Source organism: Hakea prostrata, chromosome 6 (assembly GCF_041222555.1).
Source record: "Hakea prostrata isolate BN-2017 chromosome 6, UWA_Hpros_2, whole genome shotgun sequence".
Classification (NCBI taxonomy): Eukaryota; Viridiplantae; Streptophyta; class Magnoliopsida; order Proteales; family Proteaceae; genus Hakea; species Hakea prostrata.
The window spans coordinates 360,514-376,885 of NC_142605.1; the positions used below are offsets into that span (position 1 = coordinate 360,514).

General features: G+C 37.8%; 1 non-coding gene across 1 annotated transcript; it reads right to left on the minus strand.

The window, feature by feature from the left end:
- Positions 1-14,076: 14,076 nt before the first annotated feature.
- LOC149012069 (small nucleolar RNA R71) lies at positions 14,077-14,183 on the minus strand. Its single transcript, XR_016174182.1, has one exon. It is a non-coding gene; the product is annotated as a small nucleolar RNA R71 (small nucleolar RNA).
- Positions 14,184-16,372: the final 2,189 nt, after the last annotated feature.

Below are 16,372 nucleotides of genomic sequence, written 5' to 3' on the forward strand. Positions count from 1 at the left end.
AGTGTTACATGAAAGCACCAATAAAGTTTCAAATTAATAAAAATAATGCTCCTTAAGAACTACATGAAATGAACCTTGGATAGATGATAAATACCAAGAATCATAAGCAAAAGGCCATATAAAGTTTTTCCTTTTTTCTCTTCCAATAAATAATCTTCATTTTCGGGAAGAATGCAACAACCAAGATTTACATTAAATATTAGAGATCTCAAATGGAACAAAATAGATCAAAACCCATATAAGAATTACGGAAATGATTAGAAGAAAAGGCTTTTGCAAATTAAAATTTCATAAATGCTATTGAAGCATCCACATAACATATTGGATACCTTCTTGATCCACTGAATATCACTTTCGTCTAGGCCTTTTGTGAACATTCTATTAAACTTGAGAGGGCGATAGATCAAATAAAATAAAAAAGAAATGCAAATGCACGTCACTTATTGGAGGATGGATATGCAGTTGTTTAACCAAGTTTTGTACCTATGTCCCATAAGTCAACCTTTCAAACAGGCAATGTTCCGAGCTATTACCAACCCAGCTGATGTACAATAATTTAAATAAGGAATTTACCATTAAAATTTTCAGTCATGTATGGTCCTAATGGCTACAATAGAACATATTATGAATTGTCATTTTTTGCCAGACTGGAACCTTTCAACACCGCCAGCTTGTAATTTACTAATAAGTGAGCTAAGTTAGTGGCGTTCATAAGACACTTTGTATTTACAATCAGGGTTAAACAGGATTTTGTAATTGCAGTTCAGTTTGAACAGGGAACGCTTTTGAACGTTGTAAGTGGAAGTTCCATTAGAAAGTTCTACAACTAAGGGTCAGTCTACTTCTGGGGTAATGTCTGTTGTGATGTCTTGCCTTGTGTAAAAACTGTCCAAAAAAAGTTGTGGTTCCTTTTAAGGACCGATTCTTGGATTCTTTGATGAATGCATGAAACTGATAGCTAGGAAAAAAAGATTCAGGGGTGTGTGCTTGGCTCAGGTTGCCGCTAGAACTTGAATCAGAACTGGTGTTGTTTTACTATGAAAGGATTAAAGCTGTGAAATGTAGTGTCATTGAGGTCATGGTTTCAACATCGGTGCCATTTAATGGCTCTAGCAATGCTTATTGCAACTTCCATGTGCTTGGAGTTCTGGTGAGTGGATTTCTGGTGTTATAAACTCATCCAACTTTGTTGCGTGCTACTAATTTACTTGAAGGCAAGCAGCAACACTGCAATGCGAAATTCTTACGATCTACAATCTTTACAGATTATCAGCCATAATTATTCATTGAAAGAAAAGCTCGAAAAGACTAATTACCATTACATTAGTATCTGAAACATTGTGTGCAATTAATGGATATTTACAATTAATGTGTTTTATTAAGTTGCTTTGAACTGGTAAAACCCATCTCATCATTAAAATGGAGAACGCATCCAGCATGGTTTTAACTCCAGCTCTAGCTCTTTATTCGGTATGAACTCCAATGGTGGTCTTGTCCTGCTACATCAACCTTATTTTATTGCACATCCACAATATATTTGAACTATTTTACAATTTTAAATGAAATTAAACAATGTAAGACTTGATTTTAAACCAATTAAGCAGCCTTGATCTATCCTACAACCTCAAATTGTTTCCCAAAAATTAAAATAAAGTCAAAGGCCATTAGAATTATCTAATATAATCATACAGCAAATATCTATGATAGGTAAATCTGAAAATTTAAAACCCTGATCAAGTAGAGTGAGAGTTTGTTGCTGCACATAAGAAAGATAAACTCTCCAAAGAAGAATAGACAAATAGTTAAGAGAAAAGAGGAATAATTTAATCTAGGAGGCCAAGCCATAAGAAGTAAATTAAACAGAGCATTATCAATGACTATGATAGCTCCATATGTCCCCACAAAACACTGTAAATAGATTGACAGAACTCCATCATTCCACACTTCCATGTCTAAATATTTTAGAGAAAATGGTCCTAACAGCAATAGAAACTGTAACGGATTAAAAACGGCATGTCCAGTGCAGCAGTGCATGTGTGAGACAGAAATATAGGTACCTCATAATAGTGTAGGTTACATGAGTAAAATCTGCAAAAATTCACCCATTCCCGTGCTCCCTACTAAAACGACAGTCTTGGATATGTGAATCATAGAGTTGGATTAAGAGATTGATTATTGAACAATCAAATGGTAATTAACAATAAACCCTTCATGAAATATAAGAGCAATCAAATTTTAATTCAAATCAACTACCAATAGATAATTTTATGAAAAGCTTACTTCTTGTACTTCCCCATGAATGCTCACCTCCTTCACATACTGTTGAATCTCTTTTACCTCCTCCCACAGGATCCACCCTTTAAGTTCCTGAGAAATGGGAGTATTATAGGCAATAGTACCACTACCTAGGATATCACTTACCATTCTCCAGAAGCTAAGTGACTCGGCCAAGCTGAAATCAATACCACATTCATAAAAGAATCTGCCAATGGACCTCTGAGCATTCCTTGACAAGTTTTGCATTCCATCTTCACTCTTTGTCACTGAAAAGGAATCTCCCCTTGTGTGGGTTCTTTCAGATCATTCTCATGCAGATGGTCCACTGATACGTGTTGTCTCTTCCCCCAAGACATTGTTCTGTCACTGGAAGTCTTAGGATACCAATTCCTTCTCCATGGTAAATCTGGGTGGTAAAGTGTGTCAACTTCCCTACTCAGAACCCTTTCTTTCTTGCAAGTAAGTTGTTTCTCATTTGAACCCTTAAATCTATAGGAACCTCTTGACATGGTAGTACATCACCACATATGCCTCCTAAGTGCTGCCTAAGGCGGCTGAAACCGCTCACTTCTTTGGAACAATAGTTGCATCTAACTCTCTTCTTTTTCTCATCAATAGGTGTCCCATGATCATGAATGTTGTTTGACACTTCACTTGTAGCCATTCTGAATGAATAGTCCAAGAACAGGATTGAGGTTATACCCAAAAAAATAAAATCCACAGTCAACTTCTCTAAGTAATCTAGAAAGCAACATTCAATTGATGGAAAAGTCATTGTTCATGACAATAATGAAAAACCAATGCACTGTAACCATAGTTAATATTGAAGAGACTGCCAAAAGGATGAAAATAAACTGTATCCCACCAACAGAATCCCACAACCTTTCAGTCCATGTTACTCAGCCACAACAAAATTCTGAAGCTGCAACCCAAATTGACTATAAAAAAGATGTCACAATCCCATTAAAACCTCGCTTTCAACTTTCCCCGGCCCCATAATGAAGGTGGTCCAAACAATTCAAATTGATCCACACTGGGATTGTTGAACCAAATAGTATATACCTGCAACCAGTAAAAAGAAGGTGAAGTAAGATAAGATCTCCCAGTGTTGCACAACAAAGTCAACATAAGAAGAGGTTTTATCAAGAATAAAAGGAACCCAGGCCAAGAAAAAGCATGAACATGCATGTGGAAACAATAGATCTTATAGGAATTTCATTCCTAAGGCCCAGGGGCTCGCTTTATTGAAGGCACGCTTTAAAAGCTTTGTTGTCGTGACACACCCCAAAACCCTTCTTATGAAACAGGCATTAGTAAAAGAAGAGGAGGTTGGTTCGTGTAATTTCAGGGTTGGGAGAAGGCCTTCCGCAACAGAGGATTAGGCAAAGAGAGATCGAGAGATCGAGAGATCGAGAGACCGAGAGACTTTGAGAGAGATTGAGGGGATCGAGAGGTTCGAGAGAGATCGAGTGAGAGATTCAAAGAGATTTAGAGGGAGTGCTGATTTAGAGAGAGATTCAGAGAGAGTTCGAGAGGGAGAGGGATATAGAGAGCGATAGACTTTGAGAGAGATTGAGTTCGAGAGGGATAGGGATATAGAGAGCGACAGACTTTGAGAGAGATTGAGAGAGAGGTCGAGAGATAAATCGAGAGAGAAATTAAAAGAGGGATTAAAATTAATGATAAATTAATAATAATTTATGACTAAAATGTCTAAATTATCCTTGTAAAAATAAGTAAAGAAATAGCAAATAGAGTACATGCTTTTATAATAGTAGTATGAGAATATATATATATATATATATATATATATATATATATATATATATATATATATATATATATATATATATATATATATATATATATATATATATATATATATATATATATATATATATATATATATATAGAGAGAGAGAGAGAGAGAGAGAGAGAGAGAGAGAGAGAGAGAGAGAGAGAGAGAGAGAAAAGTGATTTTAGGTTAATTAAAGAAAAAGAAGAAAATGAAATAGTGAAAAGAATAGAAAGTGGGAAGAGAAAGAGAGAGAGAGAGAGAGAGAGAGAGAGAGAGAGAGAGAGAGAGAGAGAGAGAGAGAAAACTAATTAGAGAAATAAATAAAATCTTCAAAAAAAAAATCCTAATCTTTGACTACTTGTGGGCCCCATACATTCTTTCAAATATAATAAAGTAAAATAAAATAAAAATCCTAATCTAATTTTATAAGATATTCTGGAGTTGGCCCATAATTACATCTCTAGCCCATCATGCTCCAAATCAGGCCCACTTACGCACTTGAGAATTTGAACGGACCTCTTGACGTGTAAAATCACATGTTTAATACCCAAAACTCCAATTATTCGTTCAGTCCTAGAAATTCGTAAAATCTGCAAAAACAACATAAAACCCAAGGTAGCTCCACTCTAAGTGTGTAAAATGCATGCTTTATACCCTAAGATTTCACACATGAATGTGCTCATCACCAAGCAATGGATACCCTTCCATCACGACTACATCACATCATCCACCATCATAACATAGTCATTCATTCAATATCATGAAATGATAAAGTATATAAAAACGTCATTTATAGTATAAATTCAACTACAATTCAATGACTTACACAACTACAGCAAGTTACATGAACAATGGATAGTGTAAGACATATACCATTTATCATATAGCATGTCATTACATATAAATAAGATAGTGTGTCCTTACTTGTAAATATGCAAAAGCTTACTATGCAATTAAACTTCACCCACAACACTTCCAGTAACACAGAGGATACCTAAACATAGAGTTGCAAAAATATATTGAAGACATGAGTCAAATCAGACTTCACAGGTCTACTATGACCTAGCTAGTCACTTGGGACAGTTAGTTGGGTCAAGCGACCACCCTGAGCAACCGCCCCAGTTACAGACAGTCTGCAAGTCCGAAATTCTGACTTTCAATCATCCGATTTCGGGATGATTTAAGTCCGAATTTCATTCATAAAAAGCCTATAACAAAGGTACAAAACAGCAACCTAAAATTCTAAAGATTCATAATTCAATTCATCTCCTTTGATTAGATCCGTCATTTATTCGAATGCAAGGATCCATTTTCGGACAGGATCTTCTCAAAATCATTGATAGAGAATAGAACCAATACAATTTAGTCACTATCAACAAAAAGAGAATAGATCCACACCATTCCAAAATATGAGGGAAGAGAATGGAGTGAGTGAAGATCACTTACCTCTTCAAGATTCACAAAATAAACTAAGGATTGATTCTACTTCGCAATCCACGCTTCTCTCACCTTCTAGCACATGTTCTCTACCTTCTAAACCATCCACAACAGCAATCTCGAGTAAAATAATGAGTAAAAAAGTCGAGGTTTGCTATATATATGAAACAGGGGGCAAATTAGGGCAAAACCATGCAAGTAGACCTGGCGATCGCTTGGGGCGGTTGATTGGTGAATCAATCGCCTTAAGCAACCGCCCCCTAGTACTTTTCAGTACTTGGGTGCTTTGCTCAAGGGGTTGATCCCTAACTCCAACCTAACCCTATACAACATGTGGGGGAGGTCTTACCTTCAATCCGGACATCTTCAAACACCTCTTGACTCCTACTGGTGATCCACTTTTTCAGTATGGCAGGTTCTTCATCAAGAGAGTCCAGATCCATGGACTCAGGATATGGATCATGGACTTCAATCCGGATACTCCACAACTTATTCCTGCTTGACCTTGGGGTTATCGGATCTGCAGTATGGATTCCAGGTTAGAATTAAGGGGGTTGTTACACAATGTCTGGTGGTGGTTCATGTGCTAGGAATGCTGCATTATCCTTTGAGGTACCTCCTTTTCGAACAACCACGTTTTTCTTAGTGCGTATAGGTCCTGGAGATTTGGAATCTCAGTTATTAGAATGTTCTTCTGCCATCTTTTTCAACAAAGTAAAACACACTTAAGAAGACTACAAATCATTCCCGCAGATGGTGCCAAATGTTGTTCCAAAATCTGACTGTGGGTTGTTTAGTTCACTACTGATCCAAGCTTGACTTTTGAGGATAAAAAAAAGTGAGTGTGAGCTGCCTCTAAGGACAGGAAGCCACCTCCAATGATTAAGTCCGTGAAATCCAGCCCAAACCCTAATCCAGAAACCAAATTGTATGTAGGTTCGAATACCCGAAGTGAAGGTAGAAGACAATTGAGGGCCATCTCAGTGGAAGACATGGTGTTTGACCCAGAACCCATGGAGATTGATGATGGAGTTCCCTATATGGAAACCTTACCTGACTTGGAGAAGAAACTGCAACTTGTTGATGAAGAGCTTGGTTGATGGACTTGAGCCCTAGTTTGACACATTTTAGAAGGTCCCTCAATGCTAGGTAAGACTCTTGGTTGAGTTGGGAAAAGCCCCCTTTGGAATTTTGAAGTTTGAGTTTCAAAACCTGATTTTGGCCTTACTGTCAGTGTTGGTTGATCACCCTTGGTTGATCTGATCGACCAACCATGACCAACCAAGACCAACCAAAGGTCCCAAGGATTGTTTTTCAATCCCTGTGTTTTTAGGTTTTTGAAGTTCTATATATTATAACTTTATGTTAAACTGCCCCATAATGTTCTAAAGCCTCTAGAGAACGTGGGAAGCCTCTCTTAGCACTCACTTTAGAGCTTTGGAAATCATAAGTTCTTCAGCGAATCTTCTTCCTTAAGGTTGGTAATCACTCCTACTCTCACTAGATCTACTCTCCTATTAATTTATTCTTGTCTCTGTGATTAAGAGGAAGGTCTTATGTCATGATCATGACCTCTTCTTCAATCTCTGTAGTTCTAGAGTGAATCTCCATTCAATCTACTACTTTGTGAATCAACACACGATGATTTCAAAGGGAAATCAAGTGTGATTTTCATGAATGAATATTCATTCTAAGTTTTTGATTTCTAAAGCATGTTAGATTCATTTCTACAATAGTTTCTGTCTATGATCTACTGTTCTTTTCTTCCTAAAGTGAATTCTCATTCTCTCTAGTCCTTCCACAGAATTCACGGATTGATCTAGATAGAAGTCTAGTTTTGATTAACTTGGAATTCTACTCCCATGACCATTGTTGATGCTTAGACTATGCTAGATAATCTTAGTTTACTATTTTAGCATTTCCCTTAAAATTTCAGAGTGTTTAGAATCCCAGAAGTTAAGTTTCGAATAAAAAATTAGAGGTTCTAACCGTACAGAACTGCCTTGGTCAATCACCCTTGGTCAATCAGAGCGACCAAGCATGACCGACCAACAGTGTCAGTGACTGCAAGGTTGCTCTTTCGTTTCACTTCCAATCTTGGAGGGTTTGTTCCTAATGCCTAACCTATGTTTGTTTAGGGTTTCTTTGGTAACTTTGGGCCTATCCTCATACTTTTCTACATAGTTTTACGAAGTTAACTAAGGTAAGAACGTTTGTTCTCAAATAACTTAAATTGCATGATTTCTTCTATTGGAGTTGAATTGCATGATCATACTACTGTATTCATGACTCACTTATAATCATATTGCTACTCTAACTACAGTAGGATATTGCTCATACGATTCACTTATTTATTTTTATTATGAATGATTGGTTATTTCTTATGTGAATGATTTATCATTTGTGGTTATGAATGACTGAATTGGGATGTGTTTGCCTAAGTTGTAACTGGGGAATGGGGAATGTCCTTTTGACATTTCTGTCTTTGGACACCAATGGAGGTGGTATGGGATGCTTTCCTATGGTGCCCCTTGACTCTTTCCCTGATGATTGGTTGACATACTTAGGACTTGTCTAGCAGTGTTTGGCTAGGATTACCCTGTTATATCAGACCCGATTCGAAAGGGAATTGAGACCAAGTGACCCGTGGCAACAATGGGGATTTGTGGGCGCACAAGACCGGTAACCAACCTGTGAGAGGACATGAATCACATTGTGAGGGGCCATTCATTGGTAGGGTTGCATTTAGTAGACTAGGGCTCATGCACGCTCTAGACCGAGAACCAACCCGTGAGAAGACATAAGAGATTCCCGTTTACTATTTGTGGATGACCAATAGGGTTAAGGAGTTCGTAGTCCGAGTTGGTCGGTGCCATAGGATATGATGACTCTAGTGGGAAGGATACCGGAAAGGATCACGAGAGGTGAGGAATGGAAGTATCTAACCCTAACTTGATATAACTAAGTAGGTGACTTGCATTGGGCTAAGATTAACCCTAACATGCGCTAATACTCAAACCAATGGTGGTGAGTGATAGTGTTAACCTAAACCCCAGCCATGGAATGTTCGAGAGGGATGCAGGACCCAATTACCACCGGAGAACCCAAGATACCGAGATAGTTGAGGGAGAGTGATTTTAAGACCTACCCAGAGGAGTATGTTGCTATGACTTAAAGCATGTCTACCACTAGAGACTAGCACACATAGAGTTAGAAACATACTTGCATATCTATTTCATATCATATTGCATCCTTTATGTTTTGCTATCATGTTATATGAGTTGTTTGTGGAATGAACTGCCTTGCTGAGTTCTTTTGAACTCATCCTTTTTGGACAACTTTGTTAGATATTCCTACAGGTACTAAAGACTATGAAGGACAACTATATGAGATTACCCTGGATGACTCATACTGTAACAACCCCCATAGTTCTAACCTGTAATCCATATTGCAAGTCCGATAACCTGAAGGTCATGCCGGAATAAGTTGTGCAATATCTGGATTGAAGTCCATGATCCATATCCAAAGTCCATGGATCTGGATTCTCTAGATGAAAAACCTGCTTTGCTCAGAAATTGGATCCCTAGTAGAAGTCAAGAGGTGTTTGAAGATGTCCAGAATGAAGGTAAGACCTCCCCCATATGTTGTTTAGGGTTAGGTTAGAGTTGGGGATCAACCCCTTGAGCAAAGCACCCAAGTACTGAAAATTACTAGGGGGCAGTTGCTTAAGGCGGTTGATTGGCCAATCAACCGCCCCAAGTGACCGCCATAGTCTGCTTGCAGAATTTTGTCCTAATTTGCCCTCTATCCTCTATAAATAGCAAACCCCGACCTTTTAACTTATTATTATATTCTGGATTGCTGTTGTGGACAGTTAGGAGGCAAAAGACACGTGTTGGAAGGTGTGAGAAGCATGGATTGCGATTTGGATACATTCCCTGTCTGTTTTGAGAATTTGGAAGAGATAAGTGATCTCCTTTCACTCCATTCTCTTCCCTCAGCTTTTGGAATGGATTAGATCCATCTCCTTTATGTTGGTGGTGACCTAATTGTGACTGGTTCTATTCTTTATCTATGATTTTGAGAAGATCCTGTCATAAAACAAATCCCTGCATTTGAATAAAGGATGGATCTAATCAAGGGAGATGAATTGAGTTTGGATTTGTATTAATTTTAGGTTAAATTTGCACATTTGTTATAGACTTATTAAGATTGAAATTCAGACTAAAATCATCCTGAAATTGGATGATCAAAAGTCAGAATTTCGGATCTTACAGTCTGTCTATAACAGGGGCGGTGGCTTATGGTGGTCGCTTGACCCAAGCGACCGGTTGGGTCACAGTGCCTATATGAGATTTGTTTTTGCTTTGATTTGACTCATGTCCTTAATATGTTCTTGTAACCTTATGTTTAGGTGTTCTATGAGTGTGTTGGAAGTCTTGTAATTGTGATTTGATTGCATTCTAGTAAGGTTTTACATATTTACGAGTAAGGACACACTTTCTTGTTTATATGCAATGACATGCTATATGATGAATCAGTTGTTTCATACATTGTTCATTAATCATGTAATTTGTTGTAGTTGTATAGGTCATTGTTATACTGTTGAATACCTGCTGTATGTGATGTTTCACTATACTTTATCACTTTATGATATTGAACAAATGATTATGTTATGATGGTGAATGATGTGGTGTAGTTGTGATGGAAGGGTATCCATTCGGGTATCCATTGCTTGGGATATCAAAGGGTTGTTGTATGGGACACATGCTCACTGATGCCCCCAGCACTATCATGACTGCTAGATGACATACCTAGGGAGTCTAGATTGCATGGCTAGGTACCCTCACATGCTACTATCCTTTTGGTGGGGGAATTAAAACCGAATGACTCATGATAATAGTAATGTAACTCTGTTTCATCCTACAATAGTAACCAGTCCGTGCGGAGACTAAGTGGTCCACTATTGATCATACATTGGTAGGGTTGCATATGTTAGATTTGGGCTCATGGATATCCAAGGAGCGGCTGGGAGTCGTGAGGGGTCATGAGAGCATCCACCCCAATAATATGTGGATGACCATAATGTCACATCTACCCAGCCGGTACCCTACCTGGCATACCCGAGTGTTTATCCACAGCCCCGAAGATCAAGTATCGAAAAAACCAACCTCCCACACTTACAATAACATAATCATCAACAAGACATAATCAATGTATTATAATTTAAACAAAGAGATCAAGATAAGAAGAAGAGAATGACAACATAATCAGAGTGCGGAAAGAAATGATACCAATATATTAATCAATGTCAAATAATCACATGTAGAGTGTAGAAAATCACTCCACATAACATAGCGGAATGTAGCTCGAAAACTAAAAAAGAAAGATTACAACCGAATCCAAAAGAAAGGAAAGAAAAGAAGTAATCAAACTAAACTAATGTCTCTTCTAACTTATAAAGTGCATCTCCATAAACATAAACTAGAGAAACTAAGCACGGCTACTTCCATTTCAGCACAAGGCTAATTGTCACATCCACCCAGCCAGTACCCTATCTGGAATACCCGGGTGTGTGATCCACAGCCCCGAAGATCAAGTATTGAGGAAATCATCCTCCCACATAGGCAATAACATAATCATGAACAAATATAATCAATGTATAAATATAATAATCAAGAGATCTAAATAAGGAAAGAGTAAGATCGTATAATATCAAAGTGCAAAAGATAACAGATAAGTATCTAATCAAAAGAAGTAGAGTGAGGCAGAATCTCACTCCACAAGTGCAGCTGAAAGTAGCTCAAAAGAAGGAAAGATATTACAACTGTTCTCAAAAAGGAAGTAATAAAACTAAGCTAAAGAGTTTTCAACTTTATAAAGAATGTCTTTATAAGTGTAGACTTCTGAAATCAAGCACGGATGCTTCCACTCCATGGTTAGGCTAATCATAGTACGAAGCATGATCACATGAGGGATCTTCACCGTAATCGTCGTAACTCCTAATACCTTGCGTGAAGTATACCTCTTCACCTTGCGCTTCCTCATATGAACTGTCATAGTATTCAGAACCTATAGAGAAGTCTAAAAAAAAAAATTATAAAAAAAAAAATTGTTTAAAAAAAAAAAAAAAAAAAAAAAAAAAAAAAAAAAAAAAAAAAAAAAAAAAAAAAAAACAAAAAAAAAAATAAAATATAAAAAAAAAAAATATTTTTTTTTTTTTTTTTTTTTTTTTTTTCTTTGCTCTTTTGACCCGCCTTATTTTCCTACACCCCACCCCCCTTTTTTAAGCACCCCCCCCCCCCCCCCCCCCCCGTGGGGGGGGCCCCCCCCCCCCCCCCCCCCCCACGGGGGGGGGGGGGCCCCCCCCCCCCCCCCCCCCCCCTTGGTTTTAGTTTTGGCCCCTTCCAAGGTTAAGCCTAGTGATAACTCTATGAAATAGAGTTAAGATTTATAACTTTTATACTTGAGATGGCTTGATTTAGGAGTATTTTGTCTTTGTTTTAGTGATAGTATTCATTTGGTGTTGTCTTATTTAGTCTTAACATGTTGTATTTTGTTTAGTTCATTTTTGTCACCATTGCATGAATTTCCCTTCTTTTTATGGATGAATTTGACTGTTTCTCTTTCTCTTGAACATGTAGGTGAAGATTCATAATAGAAGAACATGTCCTCTAACTTTGTTGTAGAGTTGTTGCTGCATTGCTACAACAACGGAGCAGAATATTCTCAGATCCAATTCAAATGGAATTGACCAAAAAGGGCTAACTTAAGTGGACTAAATTCTTGTAAATACATGATGGTTTTCAGCCCTTGATCTCAAGAGGAAAGTTCTAATCCTATGGCCAGAATCTAACCTAATGATTGAAGACATTTATGGAAGAAAGAGAAGAGAGGCAAGGAGGACAAGAGGGGAGATTCGACCAAGGGTGGAAGAGAGACTTGGCTGAGAGGAAGGAGGTAGAGAACGAATGCTGGAGCTCTTGTGGAAGCAAGGAGCTGCTGGAGTTGTTGATTTGCTGAAGAAGAAAGCTGGAGCTCATGTGGAAGCATTGAAGCCTTAGTTTATTCTTGTTTTTATAACTCTATCTTCTTATTTTCTAGTCTCATGTCAACTATACTTGGTTTTATGCATTTGAATTCTGTTATGGGCTAAATCTTAGCTGTGTTGGGATGATAGTAGTACCTAAACCTGAATTTTGATATGTAATTAATCATGTGTTCTTTAGTTTTATTGCAATCCACTTTATTGTTAATGAATTCAGCATGTTATATTGACTAATTTCAGTTCTTGAATGATCTTTCTTGAATGAATGTTATGATTTCATTAATTGGAAAATTAATGAAGTCTAGGTGTTTGTTGAATTGTGTGAGTTAGCATCATCTTTAATTAGGTTGTGTTAATTAGTAGGTTGGGTAAGAATACCCAATTACCTCACATTACCATTGATTGGATTGAGTTTAAATTGCATTCTTAATTCAATTCTTCATAGGAATATGCTGATGTTGATTTAGGATGCTAGCTTATGTGTATTGGAAAATACCATATTGCCATTCATTCCAAGTTCTTGATTTATCTTGGGGTTGTAGTATTGCTTTAGTATTTGTGTTATAAAATTCAGGGGAAGGGAAACTTGATTCCTAACACACTTGTCACTCATTTAAGTTTCTTCCATTGCTTAATCTACATCTTAGTTCCTTAGTTTTCTTTACCTGTCATTTGAGTGGTTAATTAGTTAGACAAACACCAATCAACCTTGTTAATTTCATTTAAATCAATTTTATTTTTACATTGAAAGTTAAGGATATAATTCTCCGTGGGATCGATACTTTACTTATCATTTATTACTTGATTGCGATACGTATACTTGCGTGATATCTTGAGATACAAGCAACAAGTTTTTGGCGCCGTTGCCGGGGAATTTTGTCTTTAATAATTAGTGTAGAAGTAAGTTTTAGTTATCTACTGAAATTTCTTTACTTTGATATTAGTTTCCTTTTATTCTCAGGTGCTTTTACCCTTGTATGAGTCTGGCTGCTGATCAAGAGTTGATACCCTTTGACCTTGAAATTGAAAGGACATTTCGAGCTAGAAGAAGTAGCGAGGTTTAGCAGCAGGTCAAACAATGGCTGAAGCAGTGAGAAATGGATTGAATAATAATGAGAATAATATGGCAGCTGAGGGTGATGATAGAGATAGGGCCATTAGAGGATATGTTGTCCCAAGGTTGCATGAACTGAATCCAAGTATAGTAAGGCCAAAAATTCAAGCATTACATTTTGAACTTAAGCCTGTGATGTTCCAAATGCTTCAGACTATAGGACAGTTCAGTGGGATGCCAACAGAAGATCCTCATCTCCATCTTAGACTCTTCATGGAAGTAAGTGACTCTTTCAAGATACCGGGAGCAACTGAAGAAGCTTTGAGATTGAAGCTATTCCCTTACTCATTGCGGGATAAAGCAAGAGCATGGTTGAACTCCTTACCTCCACAATCAGTAGCCACATGGAATGATTTAGTAGAGAAGTTCTTGATGAAGTACTTTCCTGCATCAAAGAATGCCAAGTTCAGAAATGATATCACTGGTTTTCAACAGTTGGATGGTGAATCTTTGTATGAGGCATGGGAAAGATTTAAGGAGCTCTTGCGTAAATGTCCTCACCATGGTATTCCTCATTGGATTCAAATGGAGACTTTCTACTATGGTTTAAGTGGACAAACTCGATCCATAGTGGATGCATCAGCAAATGGGGCTATATTGGCAAAGTCTTACAATGAAGCTTATGAGATCTTGGAGAGAATGGCCAACAACAACTACCAATGGCCAGCTGAGAGAGGTGCTGCAAATAAGAGAGTGGCAGGGATTTATGAGTTAGATGCAGTGACAACTTTAACTTCACAAGTGTCATCCCTAACTAGTGTGTTAAAATCCGTAAACTTGCCTACAACTGTACAAACTCAACAACATACAGCAATCTCGTGTACATATTGTGGTGGGGAGCATGTCTTTGATAGCTGTCCATCTAACCCAGAATTAACTTACTATGATGGTAATTTCAGCAATGCCAATAACCCATATGCCAACACCTATAATCTTGGTTGGAGGCAGCACCCTAACTACTCTTGGAATGCTCAAGGACAGAATGCAAGCCCATCTTCCATCCTGCCTCGACCTCATCCGCTTCCAAGTGCTCAACAGCAAGTGAACATTCAACCTATGGAACCCTCTTCATCAATAGAGCTTTTATTGAAGGAGTATATGGCAAGGAATGATGCAATGATTCAAAGTCAAGCATCTTCATTGAGAAATTTGGAGAATCAAGTTGGACAGCTGGCTAGTGCTTTAAGTAATCGCTCTCAAGGATCATTGCCATGTGGTACAGAAAATCCTAGATCTCCAGATGCAATAGAAGAGTGCTTTGTTGTGGATGTCCTTGAAGAGCTGGTTTCCGAAGAGTTGGAGGCGAGTGTATTAAAAACCCACTAGAGCTTTCATTGGCAATAGAAATTGAACAAGTGGATGATGAAGCAAGTAGATATATGGATTTGTTAGAGGCAAGACCAGCTAAGGCATTGAGTGGGAGTAGATTTGAGTCTCTTGTATTATCCGAGTTTGAAACTAAAGCCCCTAAACCATCAATTGAAGAGCCACCTATGTTAGAGTTCACACCTCTTTCAAAACACTCTCAATATGCCCATTTGGATGCAGCCAAAACACTCCATGTTTTTGTTTCAGCACTGCTAACAAAGGAGCAAGAAGATATGCTACTTGACGTGCTGACGAAGTGTAGAAGAGCAATGGGATGGAATATAGTAGAGATCAACGGGATCAGTCCTTCAGTATTAAAGCTTAAAATTTGGTTGGAGGAATGTTGCAACAGGTACATGAAGCAACAGAGGAGTTTGAGTCCAATTATGGAAGGTGCACAAGAAGAAATCATTAAATGGCCTTGGGAACTAGAGCATGCAGTGGATCAAGCATTATTGGGGAGCACCATTGGAGCGGGACAAATCTTCAATCAACCTTCAAGAGGCTTAAAAAGAAGGGAGGTCACTTAGATTTCATTATTTTTCGTTTAATTGTGTGCTATTAGTTCATTAGGTGTTGAATAAAAAATAAAATAAAATAAAATAAAATGAATGATAGATAATTTGCTAACATGTATATTTTGATGTGCAGGGAGTGTGGGGAACAAAAAGAGAGTGATTGGGTGTTTTGCCAAACTTATCATTAAATCAAACTGCTGAACAGAGCATGTTTCAATATCCAGCAAATTTCACTATCTTTGTAGTAGGGATGTGGCCACAATGCTACTACAAAGTTTTGATCCTCAGCTACGGGTCTTGCATGTTCTGTTAACACATTACATTCTCTGTTGAAACTTACATTCTGTGTTCGTTGCTATAGCAAAGCTGCAGCAAAGCTACAACAACGATTAAACCACTCACCCGACCCGGTTTCATCTCAAACCCAACCAACCCATCAAAAATACACTTCAAACTTCTATTAGACCATGCTGAACCACTGATTCGAACCAATTTCATTTTTTTTAAACCCTTCTAAACCAATACCAACCCAAACCCATAAAACCTCTCATTTCAAACCAAAATCCAACAAAACACTCAGCTCACTTCATCGACTCTCATAGCTCCATCGTCTCCTCCACTGCAACTCATCCTCCTCTTCTCTTCCATTTTTTTGTTTTTCAAAGACTTTCACACCTCCATTTACCTACATTCACCCACCAAAGCAATCTTTTTCTTCACCGATAGCCCATCTTTCACAAAAACCCTAACTTTTCCCCCCATTCCATCCTCGAATCACTTCTCAGAGGACTACCGGTGCTGTACTGGGTTTC